The sequence below is a fragment of the Bufo gargarizans genome, chromosome 5 (assembly GCF_014858855.1).
Source record: "Bufo gargarizans isolate SCDJY-AF-19 chromosome 5, ASM1485885v1, whole genome shotgun sequence".
In the NCBI taxonomy this organism is placed as follows: domain Eukaryota; kingdom Metazoa; phylum Chordata; class Amphibia; order Anura; family Bufonidae; genus Bufo; species Bufo gargarizans.
The window spans coordinates 364,509,798-364,535,439 of record NC_058084.1 but is presented as its reverse complement, the minus strand read 5'-3'; the positions used below and the strand labels follow the sequence as shown (position 1 = coordinate 364,535,439).

General features: G+C 40.2%; 1 protein-coding gene across 5 annotated transcripts in view; it reads left to right on the top strand.

The window, feature by feature from the left end:
* Positions 1-25,642, top strand: part of THRB (thyroid hormone receptor beta) — a 344,635-nt gene that overhangs the window by 143,563 nt on the left and 175,430 nt on the right. For 3 of the 5 annotated variants that reach the window (XM_044293323.1, XM_044293320.1, XM_044293321.1), the window contains one exon: positions 22,220-22,263. The exons of 1 other annotated variant lie outside the window; for it this stretch is intronic. The gene's annotated coding sequence lies outside the window, so the exon portion shown is untranslated. Of the gene's footprint in view, positions 1-22,219; positions 22,281-25,642 lie in introns of all 5 variants that reach the window. One more of the 5 variants, XM_044293322.1, reaches the window with a different exon arrangement.

The following is a 25,642-nucleotide window of genomic DNA, read 5'->3' as shown; positions in this document are numbered from 1 at the left end:
TGCACTAGTAAATGTTTTTTTATGCTCTTGGGTCATTCATTTTTAAAATCTTTCTACTAGCAGGTTCTGCACCTGCCTGTCTAGCAATCCTCCTTTTAGTTTCCCTCACTTACTTCCAAATTTGGAGAGCCTTTTATCAAATATGGAGAGCAAAATCTACATCCTAGTCTTTCTCACTGGTTTGGTGTTAAGGATGGGTCATAAGTATCAACATGCTCAGGAAGTCTTCCTCGTGTAGGCAAGTTCCATTGAATTTGGTGGGATTGGCTGACTAACATGCATGACAAATGTGTATGAATTATGACAAATAAGTAAGTATGATTGGCCATATTAGATTTCAATATACAGTATCTTAAAATATTGTTTTTTAAAAACCTCGTAATATTTGCTGTAATTATGGTAAAAATATTAGAATTACTGTGCAAGCTCCTCCAACTTCAGAAAATTATGGACACATCAATAGCTCTCGCAGATGCTGGAAAAAAACCTGTTATGATTTTAGAGACTGTCTGACTCTACAAATGGTTGACAACCCTGTAGAGAATTCTTGGCTCTGATCTATATGGCATATTGGAGAAAGAAAGAAGGGGATTTCCAAAGCAGACAGTGTACAACATAAAAATGACAAACCGAGAACAGGATAAATTCTAATTTTTTGATGGATCCAGCGATTCATCTTAAATTCTTTAAGGCAGAAATCCTCCCCTCTGTAATATTTGGCCCAGGTATCATCACCTTTCAGTTTCTAAGGGATCAACACTATCATATAGATTCCAGAAGTTTTCAACACTGGATCTTTTTTATCATCTCCCTCCTGATCCATGCAGTATTCTCCATTATTTTGACAGGGATAACAGCTCATGTAAGAAGCATTCACCTTTTGCCATATTTGAATTTTATTCTGTAATATTTCATTTTCTTCAAGCTTTTCCAGTCTTTGCTGAGATGTAAACTGGAAAAAATCCAATGTGATTCCTATAAGACAGTGCATTTTCGATGGAACCCGTTTTTATTCAGAGGCAGAGACATCTTGAAATAGAGAAAGCGAGAATGTTCAGGGTGGCAAAGTCGGTTCTCAGTCTGATGATCTCTTGCATGTTTGTGCTCATCGTGTTTGTTACATTCTCCAGAAATCTTAAGGAGAAGATTCCTTAGACAGACAGCATCTCTGGGGCCTGTCCAGAGAGTTTAACATAAGTCAAAGAGAACCTGTCACCAGTTTTATGGTGTCCTAACTAAGGGCAACATAAATAAGTGACTGATTCTCTTAGCAAAATGCTGGGTCACTTTTTTTTTAATTGACCCGGTCAATCTGCCAACATCTTGTATTGAAAAGCGCCAGCTCATAATGATGAGTCCTGAATATTCATGAGCTCCTGACTCTTCCCGCCTACCTGCTGCTGATTGACAGTTTTTTTGCCATATGAATCAGCAGCAGGTGGGCAGGGGAGTGGCTATAGCTCTGAATTAAAAATGAAATGACATCACGCTGGACTCAAATCGGCTTATTAGCATGTGGCATGTGGCATCTTTGTGTGTATATTATGAGGTAACCATCTGTCACACCAGTAAGTGAATACATCTAAGGCACTTTTTAGTAGTTAATGATTGTATATAATTAGTTACATTATAATCAAATATCCACATGACAGGTTCCCTTTAAGGCATTATAAGAATATAGACATTACTCATACTGTTGCTACAGCTCAGAGCAGATTAAATACTAAAGTTTGGAAGTAATTTTAAAAGTTCTTTTAAGCTTCTTGCTGGATTTGTTTGTTGTACTATGGGACCTGAATTGCATGATTGCCACTAGTGCACATATTGACTATGTAAACAAAAAAGGAAACTATACTACAATTTGTTATAACCAACAGGATACATACCATAGAGCCAGGCCATGTGAGTGATATGTGGCCTGGAGAGAGGGAGACCATTCCATGGTCATTTTTGTGCTTATTTTAATATGTGTTGAGATGCGGTCTTCACAGGTGCTGTAATGTTAGCAAGAATCATAAAAATGAGATGGGGTGCCTGGACCTCCTGTGGCAGGTATTGTGGGGTGAAGCAGCACGACAGCAGCCCTCTGTTTATCAGTGGACATAATGTTAAATTCAGTTTTCACTATTTTTTTTATATTTTCTAATATTTTCATTTAAAATCGTGATTGTACTTGCATTGTAGAAGATTATTTATTACCGTGTGCCTAGACGGTGGTGAACGTCATGAAGCTAGTGCTAAAATAGATACTATCGGGTTCATTTATCAAACTGATGTTCAGTAGAACTGGCTTATTTGCCCTTAGCAACCAATCAGATTCCGCCTTTCATTTTTGACAGCTCCTTTGGAAAATGAAAGGTGGAATCTGACGGATTGCTATGGGCAACTAAGCCAGTTCTACTTTATACCGGTTTGATAAATGACCTTGTATATTCTGCCAGCTAACTGCAAGATCGGCTAAATGTGCTAATTGATTTTCGCTAACTGATAACTTGTACTATTAGAAGGAAAAAAAATTGTTCCTGTAGAACTTTTTCTTTTCAGGACCCCACTACTATTTTGTTCCTGTGGGAGCTGTTTAGAAGAGGAATTAGCAGTCACTAGTTTAACTGTATTAGAGGAAGGCACAGATACAGCCAAAATGTTTGTCATATTGACAGATTCTTTTTAAAGTCTCATTCAGATAGGCATTTTTCTTCATCCAAGTTGCTGTCCACTGTGCAAAAAACAGCAGACAGACCCATAGAGGACATTCGCCACTTGGTCATTGTTCCAAGGAAAACGAACATGGAGAACACTGGTGACTGTTGTCTCCCATAGTCGCCAGGTCCATGTGTACCTCGCTTTCATTATTTCTGCGTTGCGGCCATATAATCGATATTGCTCTTTGTATTCTAATGGTCCTTAACACTTAACTCCACTCCCAGAACGTTTTTGTGAAACTCAAATTTGAACTTTGAATGAAATATTGCCAATGTAAACCACTCTCACATGTTTTATCTTCTGGCTGTGTGACCCCCCCCCCCCCACCACCACCACCATACTGTAAACACTCTACACCTCTATTCTCCCAGCAAAGGATGTCACACATCAAATGCCTCAATTCCCCTTTGACTGTATTCCTTTCATCTTCGTCTCTAAAGGGGAAGTATTTCTCTTGCTAGGTAGTAGAATTTTTTCTCAGTAGCAGAGCTGTGCTGACAATGAGCAAGTACAGCACTTACTCCTACCTTATAATAATCAAGCTAGGCGGCTGAAATAGAGGCAAAGGAATCATGAAAACTGTGGTTCTTTACATGGTAGCCTTGCCTACTGCAAGCCTTAGTATCATCAAAACAAAGGTGCAGCAAAGAGCTGGACAGAATGATAAAAATAAAAAATAGCTACCTCTGATCTATGGTGGCGTCTCCTTGTAAGGATTCAGTACATAAGCAATATAGATGTTTTTCTTTATTTTTATAAAGTTTTTTATTAGTTTGGAAAACCTATTAAAGCCTGTGTAAATCTGACGTTGATTCTTTATATAAATCCTATACGGATTTATCAAAAGCAGCCATATGAAACCTGCCAAATTTTTAAAAAGTATTTTATCAACCTCATCGTCCTGGTTTTCCATGATACTGGGTGATTTTGATTTGTCATGGTTCTCATCTGCGTTGCTGAGTACCTCTACAGCACAGAACTCTGGAATTGTTTTATTTCTCCTGCACACATCACTCGTTACAACTAGGAGGGGACATTAACATCACTTTTTTCAGACACTGTTTAATCAGTGAGACAGTGCAGCTTTTGTATTCTGGTTCAGTGTTATTTTGATAGCACTGATTAAACAGGGTTGATTTGGAGAAGGAAACTGTTAAAGCCAAAGCATAGCCGCATGCAGAATTTATGACTCCACTCATTGTTCCTTGGGTACTGTGAGGTAATTCTGTAAACTGATCCCCAAGATTATCTTTTCTAAGAAATGTAATTTTTATACATTTTATGAATATAAAAGTTACAGCACAATTATAACATTACTAGGGGCATAGCTAAAGGTTCATGGGCCCTGGTGCAGACGTTTATCTTGGCCCACCCACCTTCCTTATGCAAATTAATTTAATGCCAGCCAGCCATATCCTCCATGTTTATTTCAGCTGAATTGCTGGAAAAGTTCCCTCTAAACCTTTGTAGCTAGTGAGTGAGGTAGTTAGGAACCTAGGAACTCTGAGCTGGGCAATACAGAACTGCAACAAATCCATATTAGCATACAGAACCCTAATAACGATGAGCCATAAAACAGCCAGACATACAGGGTAACAGCATCCAGGCAAGTAGTATCAAGCGAGGTGCTGTCCGCATCTTTTGCAGCCCCATTGAAGTGAATGGGTCCGCATCCAAGCTGCAAAAACTGCGGCTCGGATGCGTACCAAAACAACGTTCGTGTGCATGAGGCCTTATGCAGAGAAAGTTATAGTCTGAATCCCTGGAGCTCAACAAAGGGGCTAATGTTCACATGCTATGCCACTAAAGATGTTAGTTAGTGTCAGCATTCCTGAGAGTCTAGGGCAATGAACGGGGCAAGTATCAGTAAACCTGGTGATTTAGGGCAGTACAGGGATTAATTTTAGGATACCTGGTGGTCTAGGGCAGTGATGTAGTTAATTGCCAATGCACCTGCTGGTGTAGGGCAATGAAGGGATTAATGTAAGACTCTCTGATGGCTTAGAACAGTCAAAGGGAACCTGTCATCAACTTTATACTGACCTCACTGTGGGAAGCATTAAATAGTGACTGAAATGCTGATGTCAGCGGTGTGTCACTCATCAGTTAGAAGTAAGTGGCTGCCGAGAACCAGCATCATAATCATTGCAGCCCAGGCCTTGAAAAGAGTCAAATCTACCTGAGAAGAGTCATGGTCATTCATAATCTCCTGCTCTTTCACCCATCTGCTGATGATTGGCAGTTCTCTCCTAGAGAGAAAGGGAGAAAACTAGGTAGAAGACTGTCAGGGATCAGCAGGTGGCAGGAGAGCAGGAATTCATGAATAACCAGGACTCTTCTCAGGTGGCCGGGACTCTTTTCCAGGCCCAGTCTGCAACGATTGGAATGTTGGTTCTCGGCATCCACTTACTTTTAACTTATAAATGACAGACCGCTGAAATCAACTCATCTGTCTCTACTTTATGATGCCGTTAGTATGGGCAGCATAAAGTTGATGACAGGTTCCCTTTAAGGTTAATATATCTGGTGAAGGGCAGTGGCAGTTGTTTTTTAATGCTGTATACGGTTGTATTGATCATAGAGATGAGTGCAGAGTGCAAATGTACAGCTGCATAGGTCTCCCTATGATCAAACACAGCAATTCAGGAGTGCTCTGCCTGAACAGTGTTATTGTGGTAAAAATAACCTCTGATTCCTCCTTAACCCCTTAAGTACTGGGCCCATTTTTGTTTTTGCATTTTCATTTTTACCTCCCACATTCCAATAGCCATGATTTTTTTACATTTTCTGTTCATATAGTCACATGAGTAGCGGGATAAGTTGTATTTTTTAATGACACCATTTAATTGGAAAATGAGTAAAAAATTGTTTGTGGGGTTAAATTGGAAAAAAATGTAAAATTCCGCCAATGTTTTGGGGGTTTTGATATTACGGCATTCACTGCAATCTTCTTTCATCGCCATTTTCAGACAGCCATAAGCTTTTTATATTTCCGTCCACAGAGCTGTATAAGGGCTTGTGTTTTTTGCAGGATGAACTCACTGCAGCTGCCTACTCCATACAAGGGGCTAAAGAACCGAAGGAGTTAAAGAACTTTTGCAAGGGTTAAAGAACTTTTGTCAGCATGATCAGCCCTATTAAATCAGGCATATTGCCTGGTAGGGTTGATCATGCTGAATACATTAGTTATGTTTGTAGCTTGCAGCATTCCCAAGATGTCTGCATTTTTACCATTATGAAAATTAGCTGGTTCAAGTATCACAAGGCCAGAAGCCTTGGAGCACCACCACTCTTAAGCTCCTAATAAAAAATAAAAAAATTGCAGTCTTATTTTCGTAATGTAATACATATTCATTGATGGTCAGCCTGGAGACAGGATTGGGTCTGCTGGGGAGTTTCTGTTGTTCTTCTGTCGCACTGAGACAGCAGTCGTGTCTCAGTCTACCAGGGAGTTTCAGTAGTTCGCTATTGGCTTTAGTACATCTGGGTCTGCTGGGAAGTCTCTGCTGCTTGTCAGTCTCGTTGAAACTGCAGTCATGCCTCATTCTGCTGGGGAATTTTAGCAGCTTGCTTTTGGCTGTGACACGTCTTGTGTCACGGCCTCAGTGTTGTGTGCCGTGACACTTTTGCCGTGCATGCTGGTTGCCAGCGGCAACGCGTTGTTGTCTCAGCATGTATGTGCTTTTCTCTCCTTCTCCTGGTTCCTCCCCTGTTTGGTGGGTCCTGGGTGCTGGCAGCGTCTTGGGGAGACTTGCGCTGACGCTGATTCTTTACTCCCCCCCACCCTGTTGTTGTAGGTGTTCCATTTAGTTTCCCCTTTTTCAGTTGGGAGAGCTTTGAGGGGTGGGAGTGTCACGGCCTCGGTGTTGTGCACCGTGACACTGTGACACTTTTGCTGTGTATGCTGGTTGCCAGCGGCAACACGTTGTTTTTTTCAGCGTGTATGTGCTTTTCTCCCCTTCTCCTGGTTCCTCCCCTGTTTAGTGTCTTTGGGGTTAACTATCTGGCTGGGTGTGGCCACTGGGCTGGTGGGAGGACCAACTTGTGTTTGGTGACGTGGAGGAACCCTGGACCACCCACATCACCTTCTGGGGAAGGTATATTGATGATATATTTCTACTGTGGGATGGTCCAGAGGTTGCCTTTAGGTAATTTGTCATGTCACAAAATCACAATCCAAATGGATTTAGATTTACCTGTGAGATCAGCAATAATAAAATCTCATTCCTGGACATAAAGATCTCAATAAGGGAGGGTATGTTATGTACTGAGACTTTCAGGAAACCAGCAGCTACTAATAGCCTCTTGCACTGGGAAAGTTTCCATCCAAATCCAGTCAAGAAAGCCATCCCAAAGGACCAATACATTCGGATTAGAAGGAATTGCACTAGTACATCAACGTTTGTGATGCAATCAAGGGACTTAAGAGACAGGTTTCTGAGTAGAGGCTACCCGGATGAGACACTAAAAAAAACTTTTAAACATTCCCTGGCCACAGTTAGAGACTGTTTCTTGGACCCCCAGAAAAAGGAAAAATTGCAGGATAAGATCATAAGAGTGATCGGGACATTTGATAACTCCCATGAGATGATCTTTGAAATCCTTAGAAGACATTGGGGTATCCTACCTACCGATAGGGACCTCATTGATGTACTCCCACAGAGACCAGGGATTACCTTCAGGAGGGGAAAATCCATCAGGGATCATCTAGTACACAGTCTCTATACTACACCAAGAACTGAAGGAACATGGCTAGAAAGAAGACCGTTAGGAACGATTAAGTGCAATGGCTGTATAGGGTGTCCATACATTACTGTATCCAAAACATTTAGAAGTGTCTCAACGGCGAGAGTCTTTGAAATGAGGGATTTTGGCAATTGTAGAAGTTGTGGAGTGGTTTACTTGATCACATGTCAATGCCCCATAAATTATGTGGGGAAGACCAAGAGGGAATTGAGGAGAGTGGGGGAGCACCTTGGAGATATCAAGAATGGACAAGATAAACCTGTGGCAAACCATGTCTATAAGTTTCATGGGGGGAATGCCAATTCTTTAGGTTTTCAGATCATTGAGCTAATCCCATCCTCTCCACGTAAGGGCGATTGGGACAAAAGGATTTTACAGAAAGAATGCCAATGTTTTTATCGACTAAAATCATCCAGTCCGGATGGCTTGAATGAACAGCTATCATTTGGCTGTTTCTTATAATACCCGGATGCTCTCTCTCGCCTCCTCATACCCTGTTCTATCTATATATATATACACCTTCCCTTATGGTTCCCCACCCTTCTTACCCCGTCTCCCTCCCCCCTTTCTCTTTCCCGTCCCTTTCATCTCTTATCTGTCCCCAGCTTCCAATGGGGATCCTATATGTATTGTTATTCATGCCATTTTACTTGTTATCGGATCGCAAGAGATCTAAAGAAAATATTGTAAAGCCACAACTGGGTCACCCTTATCATATGTGGTTGTCCTTTCTGTGGGAGGACATGTTATAAGGCGCCAGTTTTTGAACTGACATGGGGACACCGGTCATCTTGAGACTACATCCTGGGGCTTCTTCTCCTAGAGGGTCTCGATTGCGGGACACTGAATGTTAGTCTCCATTGTGAGACCTTTTGGTTGGAGTATCATCCTCCTCTTCCCCTGACGAACCAGTCGTGATTTATAACGGCTGGGGAAACGTAACGTTGGGATTAGTTTGTGTTGTTTGTCATTCAATATGTCCTTTTTGTATGTTTATGTGCTCAGCCTTCCTTCCTTAGGATAGGGGTGTCTAGGGGATACTATTCTAGGAACGAGGACAGGGAGCCCCTACCTTCAAGGGGTGTCCCTGGGCTTAGCTCAGCTAGGGATTTACAGGGAATATTTTAGGTCTTTCATCGTGTGTGACTAACCAAATACAATGTTGGTGGATTTCTAATCCTTGACACCACTTACAAGGTCCTGTTTATCATCTTTATCCCTGGACTATCTCCTGTACATCATCCATATCCCTCCGCTCGGTGGAAAATCACCCTACCTATTGTGATTTCAGCTAACCGTGAGTAACCATGGAGTATCTTTGATACTGAAGGCAATAACATACTGAGTATTTTTTGTATACGTATGTGTCATCTTGATCCTTGGAATTTAGTCTGGCCTGAGGCCAATTTTTATATGATTGTTTAATAAAAGGTATATTTTAGAATGATGGGAAGGTGTTCATGATAATAGTGTTTTATTCTTCCCTGGTCGATATTTGCTGCTGTAGCTGTTTTTGTGTGGTAGAACTGGGTGTGGCCACTGGGTTCATATTGCCTGTGGCTTCCAGGCTGGAGTCTGCCGTCCTCCAGCCTTGGTGTGTTCTGGAGTTTCTCCTGTCAGGGATATGTCATTGATCCAGTTTGAGGGCCAACTAGTTGTACATCAATGTCACCTTTATGTCTTTCCTTTGTTCCCTCTGTTCTGTACCCTTCCTTACATGTTTGGTATGTTTGGTGTGGGTTTATGTTTTAAGTGTGTTGTACTGTCTAGTTTGGTGTTCCATGTCTGGTATGTTTGGTGTTGTTATCCAGCATGGTTGCTAGACATTTTCCCTGTCTGTTGTGTCCTCCGGAAGGGGGGTCCCTGGGTTCCTTGTGGGGGAACTACCAGTCAGTTAACAGCTTTGCCTGGGGCCGCCGTGCTTGTTGTTGTTGGCTCTTACCTGCCTATCCAGTTGTTGTTTTCTGCCTTTCCTTTCCTTGCACCTTAGCCTGCTGGAAACTCCAGTAAATCCGTGTTCTGGATAAACTGGTCATCTCCTTTTCCTGACCTTTATCCCAGGGATCATCAGGGCTAGTTAGGGTCCGAAGTTCCGGTGCATGAGCCCTCCTACCATCTGGGTTCGCTCATGCGGTTAGGAGGTCAGGGCTAGGCTGATGGTTGCAGTAGGAGGGGATCAGCTCCCTTTTCCCGGGATCCAGGCCTAGTTGCTACCCCATGTTCCCTACATTGTACGGTGGGGGGTTTCCCCCACTCCCCACCTTGACATCTTGTCAGCCTGGAGACGGGCTTGGGTTTGGTGAGAGGTTTCACTAGCTCAAGCAGCCTTCAATTTATGAGACTGCTCAAATCCAGTATAGGTACAGTCTGTTCATGACAAGTAAAGAAAAATTATGGAAATAGCTGGGTTGTTGGGAAAATCTGGTGTAGCAGCTCCTCTTTAGGTAAGGACAAGTAGGTAACACCTTAGGCTTTTTACTGGGGTAAATTTGTTTGTGTTTTTGGGGAATATTTAATAATGTTAATAAAGGTTAACATTTGGGTTCTAATTCCTTTTTCTGTGACTTTTTAATATGGGTCATCTGTGTGGCTAAGTGAGACTAAGAATGAAGCTTCTATTGGCCAATAGGATACATCTGACTGTGTTTATGTCAGTAAAGAAAAGAATGGAGGACCTGCAACCTAATATTAGCTAATATGGGTCATCTCATGGTCATCTAATGTGATATGGAAAAAAGCCCTTTATGTGGAATCCTTTGGTGCCATATTTGCTTCTGTTTTTGTGAATATGTCAAAAACAGTAGGTCCTAGAGTACTGAGAAGCGACTGATTTACCTATGTGCCAAATTTGTTGCGGATTGGTCCAGGTGTTTGATTGTGAATAGCGCTGAAATGATTACTCGAATTAATCGATTAACTAGACACCAAAAAATCCTTGATGCTAATTTTTTTGCATCGATGATTCGTTTGTGCCATGTGAGTAAAGAGCTTGCTATTACTCATGCTCCGTGGTCACCTGCCTGCCCGCACAGCGCTGCACTGGATCCTGATGTACACACGTCGTCAGGACATAGTGCACGTAAGCGCGCTTTGTGTGATGTCAGGTCCCAGTGCAGAGCGTGAAGAAGAGGATGGAAGATCTCTGCATAATCGCAGCACCCTTACAGGAAAGATAAGTATTTTAGTTCACTGGCGCTGCGGCTGGGCACTGATGGCTAGAAGGCGGAGTGGGGGGACTGATGGCATTTGGGGAGGAGCTGTTGGAATTGGATAGGGAACTGGTGACACTAGGGGGGGAGCTGATGGCACTGGGGGGGAGCTGATGGCACTGGGGGGGAGATGGTGACACTGGGGGAGGAACTGATGGCAGGGGGACTGATATATTTTTATAGAAAATGGTTAATTAGTACTCAATTAATTGGTAGAATACTTGATTACTAAAATAATCGATAGCTGCAGCCCTAGCTGTGAATAAAGAAAAGACAACAGAAATATATATAAATATATATATATTCTCTAGAAAACTGTTCTGTGTTTTTCCACTACATCAGTAACACTCAACTGGAGCTAAAAAACATCATGAATACAATGGAGACATTTATCAGAGAACATGTAGTTCTAAACAAGCTTACATTATATTGTTTGCATCATTTTTATGTTTTGTCTATGTGTCAAATACATTTCCTCCAGATTTGCAGGAGTTTGCACAATAAATGAGAGAATATTGGCATACATCCCATAGCTACTATGGCAATGTGTTAAGATGAGATGTAAGTTGGTGGTTATATATTATTTTATTATACAATTACTGTACATATTGTTTCCGGCAATTGTATACACATGTTATTCCAGTGTGCACTATTTCTAGTCCATAAATTTACTTGTAGAATGTAGTTCAATATATTTAAACAAAGATAAAAAAAATAGCAACTTCCTGGATATAAATATAAATAGCACAGATTTAGGGTGTGAATAGTGGATAATAACATATGTACAAGTTAATAAAACTGGCTATAACCCTTGCACTTTCAAGTGTAGATGTGTAACACTCCCACACACTGACATAGACAAGTGGCAATGTGCAAGCACAACCCCTATAAATAAATGGATGAGCTCATCAATATAGGAAAAGAGGAGAACCCCTTTATCTTGTCTTGTTGAAGGGTTGTAGAAATATGTTTCCAGACTATACTTTTTCTGGGTGCAGTAGTATGACTAGCTTAGTACTAATATTACTAATGGGGTTGTTTGAGTAAAAAAAAAAAAATAGCTCTTTGTATTTATGAACTGGAAGATTGGATTGTGTCTTAGGGTACTTTCACACTTGCGTTAAACTTTTCCGGTATTGAGTTCCGTCCAAGGGGCTCAATACCGGAAAAAAACTGATCAGTTTTATCGTAATGCATTCTGAATAGAGAGCAATCCGTTCAGTATGCATCAGGATGTCTTCAGTTCAGTCACTGTACGGTTTTTGGACTGAGAAAATACTGCAGCAAGCTGCTGTATTTTCTCTGTCCAAGATTCATTCCGGAACACTTGCCGGAATGTCGGATCCGGCATTATTTTATTGAAATGCATTAATGCCGGATCCGATCAGAATTGTTCCTGAAAAACTGACCTTTAAAAATGTGTAAAAGATAAATACTGGATCTGTTTTTCCAGATGACAACCGGAGAGACGGATCCGGTATTGCAATGCATTTATGAGACGGATCTGCATCCGGATCCATCTACAAAGGGTATCCGTTTGCATACAGATTGCCTGCCGGAATCCAGCAGCGCAAGTGTGAAAGTACCCGTAGCCCCAGTTGAGATGAAAGCCAATGTTCTCATTTGGATTCGGACCTCCTGACTTTTCCTCAATGGCAAATGTTAGGATAACATTGAAATTAACTCTATTGCAGAATTTCTTTCCACTCTCCCTTGTGGATGGTGAAGATAGAAAATGAACTTTCTGAACTTTCAACATTGTATTGTCAGCATATATATATAAACTAAAACCTCACACTACTAGGAATAAGCAGCAGATAAAAATGGCCAAGAAATTCATTTTTACTTTAAAACCTTGTTATAGTTAGCTAGCTGGACTACAAATAAACACAATAAATATGAATGAAAAGTACTTTTTCTCCAGAATGGAGCATTGTGCCTGGTTTGAAAGTGAACTTCCTGATGACTCCCTTTAATTATTTTTGGTTATTAACAGATTGGCTACTTTCACTTATGCAGTACAGCCTTCCAGCAGGCTGTTCCGGCATGGAATGCTGGGTATCGACTGGAGAAAAACCTTGCATGCAGTTGTTTCTTCTCACCGTATTTTCCAGGTTGTGTCTGGATCTCCGCTGGACCTCTTTATAGTTAATGGGGCCACCGATCATTCTGGTAGCACCCTGCAATGCCGAATCTGGGGAGAACTTTAGCAGGCTGTTCTCTGCCAGAATTCTGTGCCACAGATGTGAAACTGTATGTGGCTTAACTGTCTTACTGAAATGCATCCGTTTTGTCCATTTGTCTGGCTGCTGAGACCCCCCCCCCCCCTCCCCCCCCCTCCCCAAATGCTTAAGCAAAGAGGCAAAAGGGCTCAGCTGAACATGGGGCTCATCGACTTTCTATTGAGCCCTTCCTGATCAAGAAATAAGATACAACTGAAATTTTACAGAACAGCAGTTTAATATTAACTTGTCGTTTCACATTTATTTTTATATAGTCATGCATTTTCATTTTCATGAAATGCAGTATCTTGGAAATGATTGTGGGAATGTGTGTTAACTAGATGTGGGTCTTGGTTCTCATAATTATGAACCTGACCTCATTATCCCTTTAACTAATGTAAGCAGTGCACTGTTCTAATTTTGCTGGACGTGCATATATCCAGCTTTTGTTTTCAACATGACAATTCGGGATTTCTAAATGGTGTCATATTTCCATTCAAATTCTTGGACGTGGCTCTTATCGTGGCATTTTTCCAATTGTGTGCAAAGTTCACATGCAAACTGCAGAATCAATACATACAATATATTGGGCTTATGATAGATAGTCCGCTATATATGATTGCCAGAAAACCTTTCTAGGTACAAGTCAATCTCATTTCAGTTATTTTACGTTGTAAATGTAACAGTTAATAGTTCTGATACTGAGTATACAACTTTTTGAACATCCGTTTATAATATGTCCAGCATTGTCAGTGTTTTAAAGAGATCCTGTCAATTTTTGGGTGGTTACTATATATTTTTTTATTGTTTGTGAAAAGATCATTGCATAGTGATTTTATACCAAAATGTATTTTTTATGATTCAAATAAATATATTACACTTAAAAGTCTAAGAGGCGTGTTCACATCACGTTTTTGCTACCTATTTAAATGATACGTTGTATCCTGCAGTGTCCGGTAATAAACATATACCTCAACGTATACATTTTTTTTACAATGGAACTCGATGGTAACAGACGCCACTGTATGGCATCAATCTGAGACATCCGTTAGCGTATAAATTTTTTGTACGCGTTAAACAGATGGCAAAACACGATGGGAACGCACCGTTATCCAGTGATGGCATATGCCTGCCTGCAGCCAATAGTTCGTATTCGTAAGCTGGCCATAAACTTTAGACAGTGTAGACCAAAGCTGATTTCAACAGGACCAGCTCACTATTTAATGTGTATTAGGCCTACTGACTCTCTGCTGATGGCAGATATCAGGGATGATGAGGACTGGGTAGTTCTCAAGCAGATAAATATATAACAATATAAATGTATTTATCCCATACAGTGAACACTGTAATGGGGAGGAAAAAATCTAAATGGACAATTTGACAAAAATTATCAAAAAGTTACATGCATCAAAATGGTATAAATAAAAACTACAGATCATTCCACAAAAAATGAATACTTATACAGCTCTGTAGATATAGTGACTTTTTTGTTCAGTAAAAGATTAAATCCTATTACTGAATAGAAATGGCAGATATGAAGATTGCACTTTGAGGTCCCCCCCCAAAAAGTTTTTGAAAACCTATAAAAATGTAAATCGTACCCTTTCCCCAAAATTAAAATAAGTAGACAATAAAACAATTACCATTGTAATAATCACTGTGTCCAAAAATGCCCCTACAATTAAAAAAGTGATAAAAAAAAGCCATACACACTCCAAAATGGTTTCAAAAATACAGATTGCCCGCAAAAAGTGAGCCCTCATACTGCTCATAGATGTTATTTTAAAAAGTTATAGGGGTCAGAATATGGTGATGCAAATAAAAAAATAATAATTTTTTTCAACGTTTTTATTTGTTTTTCTAACCCTTTAGGGACCAGACCATTTGTTTGCAAATCTAACCAGTGTCACTTTATGTGGTGATAACTTTAAAACGTTTTGACTTATCCAGGCCATTCTGAGATTGTTTTTTCGTCACATATTGTACTTCATGACACTGGTAAAATCAAGTTAAAAAAATCAGCAAAAATAACAAATTAGCAAATTTCCAAGTTTCAATTTCTCTACTTCTATAATATATAGTAATACCTACAAAAATTGTTATTACTTTACATTCCCCATGTCTACTTCATGTTTGGATCATTTTGGGAATGAAATTAAATTTTTTTGGGATGTTATAAGGCTTAGAAGTTTAGAAGCAAATCTTGAAATTTTTAGAAATTTTTTGAAAACCCACTTTTTAAGGACCAGTTTATGTCTGAAGACACTTTGTAAGGCTTACATAGTAGAAGCCACCCAAAAATGACCCCATTCTAGAAACTACACCGCTCAAGGTATTCAAAACTGATTTTACAAACTTTGTTAACCCTTTAGGTGTTCCAGAGTTAATGAAAAATAGAGATAACATTTATAAATTTCACTTTTTGGGCAGATTTTCCATTTTAATAATTTTTTTCCAGTTATAAAGCAAGGGTTAACAGCCAAACAAAACTCAATATTTATGGCCCTGATTCAGTAGTTTACAGAAACACCCTATATGTGGTCATAAACTGCTGTACGGGGACACGGTAGGACACAGAAGGAAAGGAATGCCATACGGTTTTTGGAAGGCAGATTTTTTTTTACACCATGTCCCATTTGAAGCCCCCCTGATGCACCCCTAGAGTAGAAACTCCCAAAAAGTGACCCAATTTTAGAAACTACGAGATAGGGTGGCAGTTTTATTGGTACTAGTTTAGGGTACATATGATTTTTGGTTGCTCTATATTACACTTTTTGTGAGACAAGGTAAAAAGAAATAGCTGTTTTGGCACCGTTTTTATTTTTTGTTATTTACAACATTCATCTGACAGGTAAGATAATGTGGTATTTTTATAGACCAGGTTGTCACGGACGCTGCGATACCGAATATATGTGTACTATTTATTTATTTATCTAAGTTTTACACAATGATTTCATTTTTGAAACAAAAAAAATAATGCTTTACTGTTTCCATAGTCTGAGAGCCATAGTTTTTTCAGTTTTTGGGCGATTATCTTGGGTAGGGTATGATTTTTGCGGGATAAGATGACTGTTTGATTGGCACTATTTTTGGGTGCATTTGACTTTTTGATCGCTTGCTATTAAACCTTTTGTGATGTAAGGTTTTTGGGCGATTGTCTCAGTTAGGGGCTCATTTTTTGCGGGATGAGGTGACGGTTACATTTTTTACGGTGTTCATCTGAGGGGTTAGGTCATGTGATATGTTTATAGAGCCGGTCGATAACGCGGTGGTACCTAATATGTCTTTTTTTTGTTACTTTATTTGAGGGAAATTAAGTTTTTGTTTATTTTTACTTGAAACTTAATTTTTGGGGGGGAAAACTTATTTTTTTCAACTTTTTTTTCACTTTATTTTTTTTAACTTTGGGACTTCAACATTTGGGGGTCTAATCCCCTTTACAATGCATTCCAAAACTTCTGTATTGGAATGCATTGGCTGTATGAGTAATACAGTGTGTATTACTCGTACAGCTTCCTGCCTGTGAGATCCAGGTGGCTGAATCTCACAGGCTCGTCACCGGAAGGCAGCGCGATGCCTATGTTTTACCACATTGGGAAGGTCATAAGACTGTGAAATGACTTGTCCTACGGTGAGATTAGGACAGGTTTTGTTTGTACAAATAGGGCAGTGGCCATTTTATTTCTCCTAATGATTGCTGCCCAGTCAAAAGGAACCATTGTAACTAATGACCGCTATTTGGGAATATATTTATAACAAAGTAATATTTAAGTATTTTAATTTTCTTAATTCCCGGAGAACCCCTTTAACCTTTTGTAAGATCGAGAAATCTTCAAGGTCTAGAATTCTAGATTGTATGTATCAATGTCATGCATAGGGCCATAGCTGTAGGGGATGCAAAAGTATGCAGTCAAAGAAGGTGGGAAGAATGATGGAAAAGTGAGGAATCCAAGACGTCAGTGTGGCAAACTACAGAGACGAGACATGGCTAAAAGAAGTTGTGCTGACAGTCTGGGCTGAATAAAGATGAGGAAAGAGAAGGTTTAAATGATAGAAAACGCCATTGGATGTTAAACTGTTATTACTGTTAGTATGTAATAAATGATTTTGGAAAACCACACCCAAACATGATAGATTTCACTAACGTACCAATTTCTGTTATCAGCAAGGAAATAGATGACAATTTCAGTCACAAACCAAACAGCATGAAACCACACTGACTACAATGTACAATTGTGAGATAAATCTATGTGGTAAATGCTTAAATGGGCCAGTTTGAACTTGTATCACAGATTAATATACTATTTCATGGAAAATGCATGATCATGCCACAAGCATGGGAAAATAGCTGGAGAGAAGTCTTTGTAGTGTCTGGTCACGTTAACTTACTGGCTTCAAAACCAGTACTATGTAAAGAAAGGGAAAGAAAAATAACCCACATGCCCTTTTGGCGTGATGATGAAACCCCATTATGACATCTCATGACTTATGTTAAAGCATAGCTCGGATTATAGGCTACTTTCACGCTTGTGTTGTTGTTTTCCGGTATTGAGATCCTCTGCCAGATCTCAGTCCCGGAAAAAAAATGCATTTCCATTTAGTCCTCATATATTCTGAATAGAGAGAGATCTGTTCAGGATGCATCAGGATGTCTTCCGTTCTGTCAGCATTCAGTTTTTTTGACCGGACACAAAAGCGCTGCAAGCTACAGTTTTGTGCCTGGTCATAAAAAAAGGAAAGAAAACAAGGTAAGTCAATGATGACGGATCTATATTTTTAACGGATGCATCGCCCATTGACTTTCAATGTATTTAGTGACTCCTTCGTTTCTTTCTGTTTTGATTTCACACAACCGCATCCTAACGTAACGGCTGTATCCTGATGTGCAAAATAAAAATGGATCTGTTTAATTCCAGTATTGAGAACCTCTGCCGGATCTCAATACCGGAATTAACAACGCAAGTGTGAAGGTAGCCTTAAACATTATTTCCCAGTTTGAATCTGCATGAAACTTTTATTTTGCTTTACTTATTGTAAATTGCTTAAACACCTGAGCTCATGTGTAATGGGAACCAGTAACTGGGTTGTCCCATGAAAAATATTCTACATTGTTCAAACCAGCCCCTGGATCTGAATCCTTTTATATATATATATATATATATATATATATATATTTATTTATTTTTTAATATAATCACAAAACAATAATAAATTGTGTAATACAGTACAAGAAACATAAACAACAATGAAAGTTCATAAACACAAGACAATAGTGCCTTTGATGATACAGATCTTGTAGATTTCCTTTTCTCCTTGCAGTGATAAATGTGTACTTTAAAATACTAAGGGCAAAATAGACTTACTTAAGATTCCTCAAAGTACCCTTCAAATTGCAGATACCACCTGGTTAAAACGAGAGGACATATGAGAATAATCTCCATTAGCTTACGTCTCTTTATGTTTGACTACCTCAGTTTTTTTCTAAAAATAGTAGTTTCTTGAGTATTGGGAGCAACTGAGGACCAACAGGAACATGGAGTGACAACCAGTGATGGTCATTTCGCAGTGTTCGCCAGTGAACACATGCGGGCTGCCATCTTTAGTAAGGTAGACTCACCCATCCGGCGATGCACAGGTAAGCCCTTACCTTTGCCTGTGCCGGCAGCCGGTCTGAAATCAAATGCGGTCTCCGGGAGCAGGCAGTTCCGAGAACATGGCCCCCGACAGCTGTTCTAGAAACTGCCTGCTCCCGGTGACTGCATTTGATTTCAGACCGGCTCCCAGCACAGGTAAGGGCTTACCTGTGCATCGCCGGATGGGTGAGTCTACCTTACTAAAGATGGCAGCCCGCATGTGTTCGCTGGCGAACACTGCGAACTGACTATCACTGGTGACAACCATTCGATAAGCAGTAATTTTTTTGCTGTCATTATTATAGTGTGCTGAATACTTTTGTAATGTAATAAACATTTTGTATAGCCACTAAGATATTCAATAAAACATATCTGTTTCCTCCTTTCTCACACACATATGCTCAATTTTATTGGTCAACTGTCATCAGACGTATCATCTGGTAGAAGCTTTGACAGTTACAGGGAGAGAGCTGCAACAGATAGGACACGCCTCCTGAGAAAAGACACTCCCCTGAGCTGGTAGCCTGAAATAAATCTAGCAGAGCAATTGGATCAGTGAATGGAGGTACAAGACAGGGTCTAGAAAGTGATTGCGATGTACAATATAATGTTGGAGAGAGTGTAGACCAACCACATGTGTTGCCAGGACCTTCCGCTTAGTGTCTGCACAAATAATTAGGCCAGGGCCCTGTTTACCATAGAGCAAGCTTGTCACTGTCACGGCTGAGAGTGGGGAAAACCCTCAGCCGTGCGATGTTAAACGTATAGGAAGCTGCTCTGCCAGGACAACAAAATAGGGAGCAGGTCACCTCTTATCGCACCCCTAAATCTGACCCTGACTCCTAGCTGTATGAGCCAACCCTGATGGTAGGAGGGCTTCATACTCAGGAACCTCGGGTCCCTACTAGCCCTCAGCAGATCCCTGAGCTAGGAGCTGGGTAAGACAACCTGTTCCTCCTAGACACGGAGGAACAGAAGTCTAAACTGGCCAAACTGCAAGGAAGGGGAAACATAAACAGCCTATGGATATGGCAGGTGGGTGAAAGCACTTCCACACCTACCTGCCACAGACACACTGACTGGATCCCATGCTCAAATGCTAGTGTCCACACCAAACATAAAAAGGACACAACATACACACACAACACATAGGAACTCAGATCCATAGCTGCAGTAAGATAAGACATCACGAGAACATAAAATAAACAACACGCATAACTTTTATGACCACAAGGGTGGCCCTCACTGGCAGATGGTATAAGACCAGGAGGATGACTCCAGCTTACCACAAGGCTGGAGCACCCCTCAGCTTCAGGTCTCAACTGAGGCTAAATAGCCCAAGTAGCCACACCCACACTGGAAAGGGAATTAACCCTTCCAACACCAGACAGGGTAGTGAAGCCACTGAAAGGGAATGTGCACACACAAATCAACCCTGTGCACACCAAACAGAGAAAGTGCACACATACATAGACAGGTTGCCAGGTGCAACCGCATGCACTTGACAGCAAGCTGCCTAGCGACAGCTCAGGCTGCTATACTGCCAAATACAATATGTTGCCAGCGGCAACCACAGGTGAGGCAACATACTTCAGCCCTCACCTGTGATTGACAACAAGACCAGACCGCAGGCAACTGCGTGCAGTTCCAGGAGTCACGGCCATGACCATGGTCGTGACAGTCACCCTGTTGTAGGACAGGAGAAAATGAGAGGCTAATCTGTAGAGATGGCGAACTGGGAAGTGTGAAGTAAGACTTGTGCTGTACAGTGTGAGAGGTGATTCCCTCCCAGGTTACATGTATTATCGCATCTGTCTTTATTCTTTGTCTGGTTCAGAATGTTGACTATAAAGAAAAAAAAAACATTAGCATTAGTGGCAGAATGTATAATTAATGAGTGAGCAGTTAAATAGATAACATACTTTGCCATCCGGGTTGGCTGGTAGAGCTGGGGCTTACGATTTGCCATCTGTAAGCTTGGCACAGATGGCAGAAGACTCATTGGTAGCTTGAAAAATTCCTAATGCTATTTGATTCAAATTTCCATCAGTATAAACATTATATAAACACTGCCATTTTCGCTATCGTACATATGGAACCTTTGTGCACTGTATGACATTACACAAGCCTCGATTTATCACACCTTCACTCCAGAAGTCGCAGAAATTGGGCTTTTGCAACAATAAGTAATAATAATTATATTATCATTGATTCTGGGCAGCAATCTTTATGATCACTCGGAAAATAACAAATTGTTATGATCATTGTTATATGTTGTCCTGTTAGATAAATAGTCCAGTGAAAAGGATCTGTAATCCATTCAGTTTTACATTCAATATTTACATTGTTGACCCTTCTTTTCAAGATTTATGCAATTCTGGGTGCATGGCCAGGAAACTCTCCAGATCTCAGTTCCATTGAGAACTTCTGGTTAATCCTCAAAAAGCGACAAATTAAAACACTGATTAGACAGAAACTGGGTTGCCATCAGTCAGGATTTGGCCCATAGGCTGATATCCAGCAGGCCAGGGAAAATTGCATAAATCTTGAAAAAGAAGGGTCAATACTGAAAATATTAAGTCTTTTCATAAACTTGATGTATTTGTCAATAAAAGTTAAACAACTTATGAAAAGCTGATAATTGTACTTCAGTATACCATATAAGCATCTGACAATGAGATCTAAAAAACACTAAAGCAGCAATCTTTGTGAAAAAAATGGTGTCAGTATAAGGCTACTTTCACACTTGCGTTCAGAGCGGATCCGTCTGGTGTCTGCACAGACGGATTCTCTCCTATAATGCAGACGATGGGATCTGTTCAGAACGGGTCCGTCTGCATTATAGTTTAGAAAAAAATTCTAAGTGTGAAAGTTAGTCAGACGGATCCGTCCAGACATTACATTGAAAGTCAATGGGGGACGGATCCGTTTGAAATTGAGCCATATTATGTCAACTTCAAACAGATCCGTCCCCATTGACTTACATTGTAAGTCTGGACGGATCCGTTTTCCTCCGCACGGCCAGGCGGACACCCGAACGCTGCAAGCTGCTTCCTCTAGTGGTGGCTGCAGACAGACAGTTTTATAATACACAGTATGATGGAATCCTTAGACTTAGATGTGTATTATCAATGTATTTATGCCATTTGTGTAAATGCATTGAGAAATGAGGCGTTCAGAATGAGCACCATATTTCTGACGCACCTTTTTCCAACATAGAAATGGTCAAGGTGGAGGTTGAATTTTTAATTGAAATTTTTTAAATTAAAATTTATTTTGCAAATTCATCAGAATTCTGGCGGGGGCACGCTTTGGATTTGACTTTGTCTGGGAGTATTTGATGGGAAACTTGCTATGGGTCTCTGTCAGATCTGTGTACACCCCTGTCTGTGCATCTGAGGTCTAACATAAAAATTTAGAGAATTAAATGTTATTAAAAGTTTTATTACTATTAAAATAATATGAATGTATTATAAATAAATTATACACATTTATGTGTAATACATTCCTACAATATAATACATACTTACAATGAATGACCCAGAACCAATTAATATTATAACTTAAGGGAGCGCTGTATAGTGTGTGTGTATATGTGTATATATATATATATATATATATATATATATATTACACATAAACACACATAGACACACATATATGTATTAATGTATAATTAACAGCATTTTTTGTTTCCAATTTGCAGATTGCACGCAGCATCCACAGAGAAGTCGACAGTGTTCACATGAGGTACAGATTAACATGAGGTTAATATTAAATGGCGCTGTTACCTGACAGTCTGCTTTTACAATGTGAATTAGTTGTCTAGAGATTTTAATTGCTTTGCAGAGAACTGTAAATCTAGCTGGCATTATTAGTGTTTTGTCTTGCAGCATACAGTACAATGATGCTTTATGGAGGTGCGTCACACTTGTTTATAGTGATACTGTAGTTTGGAACTACTTTACCTATAAAAATTAGTGATGTTCATGGTAAAAAATTCTCTAGTGTAAAGATGTGATCCGAATAACTCAATAATACTCCACACTTCAGGGTGCCATATAATACCATACCCCCTATGCTAATTGAGTGGCAGTCTTCTAATTGATGCAAGCTCGTGTTAGGAAAGGTAGACGTGGCCACATAGTCCTACTTGGCTTATAACTGATTGAGGGTGGAATTTTGTATGGGTTATTAACTACTCTGTTAATGTCCCTTCTTTTCTTCTGGAATCTTATAGATGCTATAAAATTGTGTTCTGGTGACAGATTCCCGTTAGGTCTCTATATGGACATTCAATAAGTAAAATCTAAGCGAAAATATTCTACATGAGGATAAAACTGTAATGATTGCCCATTTGTTGAACAGCTTTCATTTCAGTAGATTTCAAATCCTCTGGAAGTTGTTTATATGCCCTTTAATCATAGAAACGAGTGCACTATGTCTGTTCCAGTCATCTTCTGAAGCTTTATTGATGAAAGAAGTCTGTGCCCCCACTGAGTTCTGAAATCACCTTATAAATGTTGTCCTTCTTAGATGTTTGTGTGACAACAGCCTTTAGCGATTGGTAATAACGACCAATGCCTCTTCCTATGATGCCATAAGTCTTGAGGATGCTTGATCTGGAGATTAAGAGGGGTGTCCTTAAATGAAATAAAGTGAAAAATTCCCAGATGGGTGATAAGTGCTTGATCATGGGGGTCTGATCCCTAGTACCCCATCAGTCATAAAAATGAGGGTCCCGTGTCCCTCATTGGAATGGAGCAGTGGTGGAGCATGCTCACTGCCGCTCCATTCAAAGTCTATGGTATTGGCATAGATATGCATGCATTGTGCTCAGCTATTTCTGTCTCATAGAAATTGATTGAAGTGGCAGTGTGCCTGGTTGACTGCCACTCCATTCAGGTCGCACAAGATCCTTGTTCTTGTGATCTATGGGGGTCTTAACAGTCGGACCTCCACCAATAAGACACCTTAAAGCTCCCTCCCTCTGTGTGCCAGAACGGAGAGTCCTTTCAATGGCTGCCACAAAATTATAGCTTTCTCTTGCAGCAGCCACTGAATGGGGGATATGTGTGAGATAGACAAGGCTTCCGCAATAATAACTGCTAATAACCAGGCGTGACATAAGGCAGATCCTCAAATTTTTTTTGCCTTCAGTGAGCAAACCCTTTAAAGTGTTTTTCCTTTCTGTTAAAGAGCTCAGTTTTATGATGTATGATAGTATTATGACTTGAATGAGGCTTCTGATTAAAGAAAACCATTAAATCTATCCCAGACTGAAAAATAATTATCTCTGTGGTGTGTTTGATGTGTCAGAAGGTCATGTCACATTACTGTGTGGCCAACGGCTAGGGCCTGCGTTGAGGTTTTATTCTCCTTATGCTCCTGTAGTAATTGTCTGCCATGGTCCTATGATTTGACATTATGGATTATTACACCGCCTTTTAGTTTTCATTTTTTTGTGGATTTCAGTTGAAACAAAAAGGTTTATATTATATTACTGGCCAACCCCATCCCAACCGAACAGATGTGGCCATGCACCCAGGAGTAGTCATTTACTCTCCATTAGGCCTCATGCACACAACCCTATTTTTGGTCCGCCTCCAATCTGCATCTTTGGTGGATCGGATGCTGACCCATTCATTTCAGTGGGGCCACAAAAATATATACAGACGTGGACAAAATTGTTGGTACCCTTTGGTCAATGAAAGAAAAAGTCACAATGGTCACAGAAATAACTTTAATCTGACAAAAGTAATAATAAATTAAAATTCTATAAATGTTAACCAATGAAAGTCAGACATTGTTTTTCAACCATGCTTCAACAGAATTATGTAAAAAAATAAACTCATGAAACAGGCATGGACAAAAATGATGGTACCCCTAACTTAATATTTTGTTGCGCAACCTTTTGAGGCAATCACTGCAATCAAACGCTTCCTGTAACTGTCAATGAGACATCTGCACCTCTCAGCAGGTATTTTGGCCCACTCCTCATGAGCAAACTGCTCCAGTTGTGTCCGGTTTGAAGGGTGCCTTTTCCAGACTGCATGTTTCAGCTCCTTCCAAAGATGCTCAATAGGATTGAGGTCAGGGCTCATAGAAGGCCACTTTAGAATAGTCCAATTTTTTCCTCTTAGCCATTCTTGGGTGTTTTTAGCGGTGTGTTTTGGGTCATTGTCCTGTTGCAAGACCCATGACCTGCGACTGAGACCAAGCTTTCTGACACTGGCTAGTACATTTCTCTCTAGAATTCCTTGATAGTCTTGAGATTTCATTGTACCCTGCACAGATTCAAGACACCCTGTGCCAGACGCAGCAAAGCAGCCCCAGAACATAACAGAGCCTCCTCCATGTTTCACAGTAGGGACAGTGTTCTTTTCTTGATATGCTTCATTTTTTCGTCTGTGAACATACAGCTGATGTGCCTTGGCAAAAACTTCGATTTTTGTCTCATCTGTCCACAGGACATTCTCCCAGAAGCTTTGTGGCTTGTCAACATGTAGTTTGGCATATTCCAGTCTTGCTTTTTTATGATTCGTTTTCAACAATGGTGTCCTCCTTGGTCGTCTCCCATGTAGTCCACTTTGGCTCAAACAACGACGGATGGTGCGATCTGACACTGATGTTCCTTGAGCATGAAGTTCACCTTGAATCTCTTTAGAAGTCTTTCTAGGCTCTTTTGTTACCATTCGGATTATCCGTCTCTTAGATTTGTCATCAATTTTCCTCCTGCGGCCACGTCCAGGGAGGTTGGCTACAGTCCCATGGATCTTAAACTTATGAATAATATGTGCAACTGTACTCACAGGAACATCTAGTTGCTTGGAGATGGTCTTATAGCCTTTACCTTTAACATGCTTGTCTATAATTTTCTTTCTGATCTCTTGAGACAGCTCTTTCCTTTGCTTCCTCTGGTCCATGTCGAGTGTGGTACACACCATATCACCAAACAACACAGTGATTACCTGGAGCCATATATATAGGCCCAATGGCTGATTACAAGGTTGTAGACACCTGTGATGCTAATTAGTGGACACACCTTGAATTAACATGTCCCTTTGGTCACATTATGTTCTGTGTTTTCTAGGGGTACCATCATTTTTGTCCATGCCTGTTTCATGAG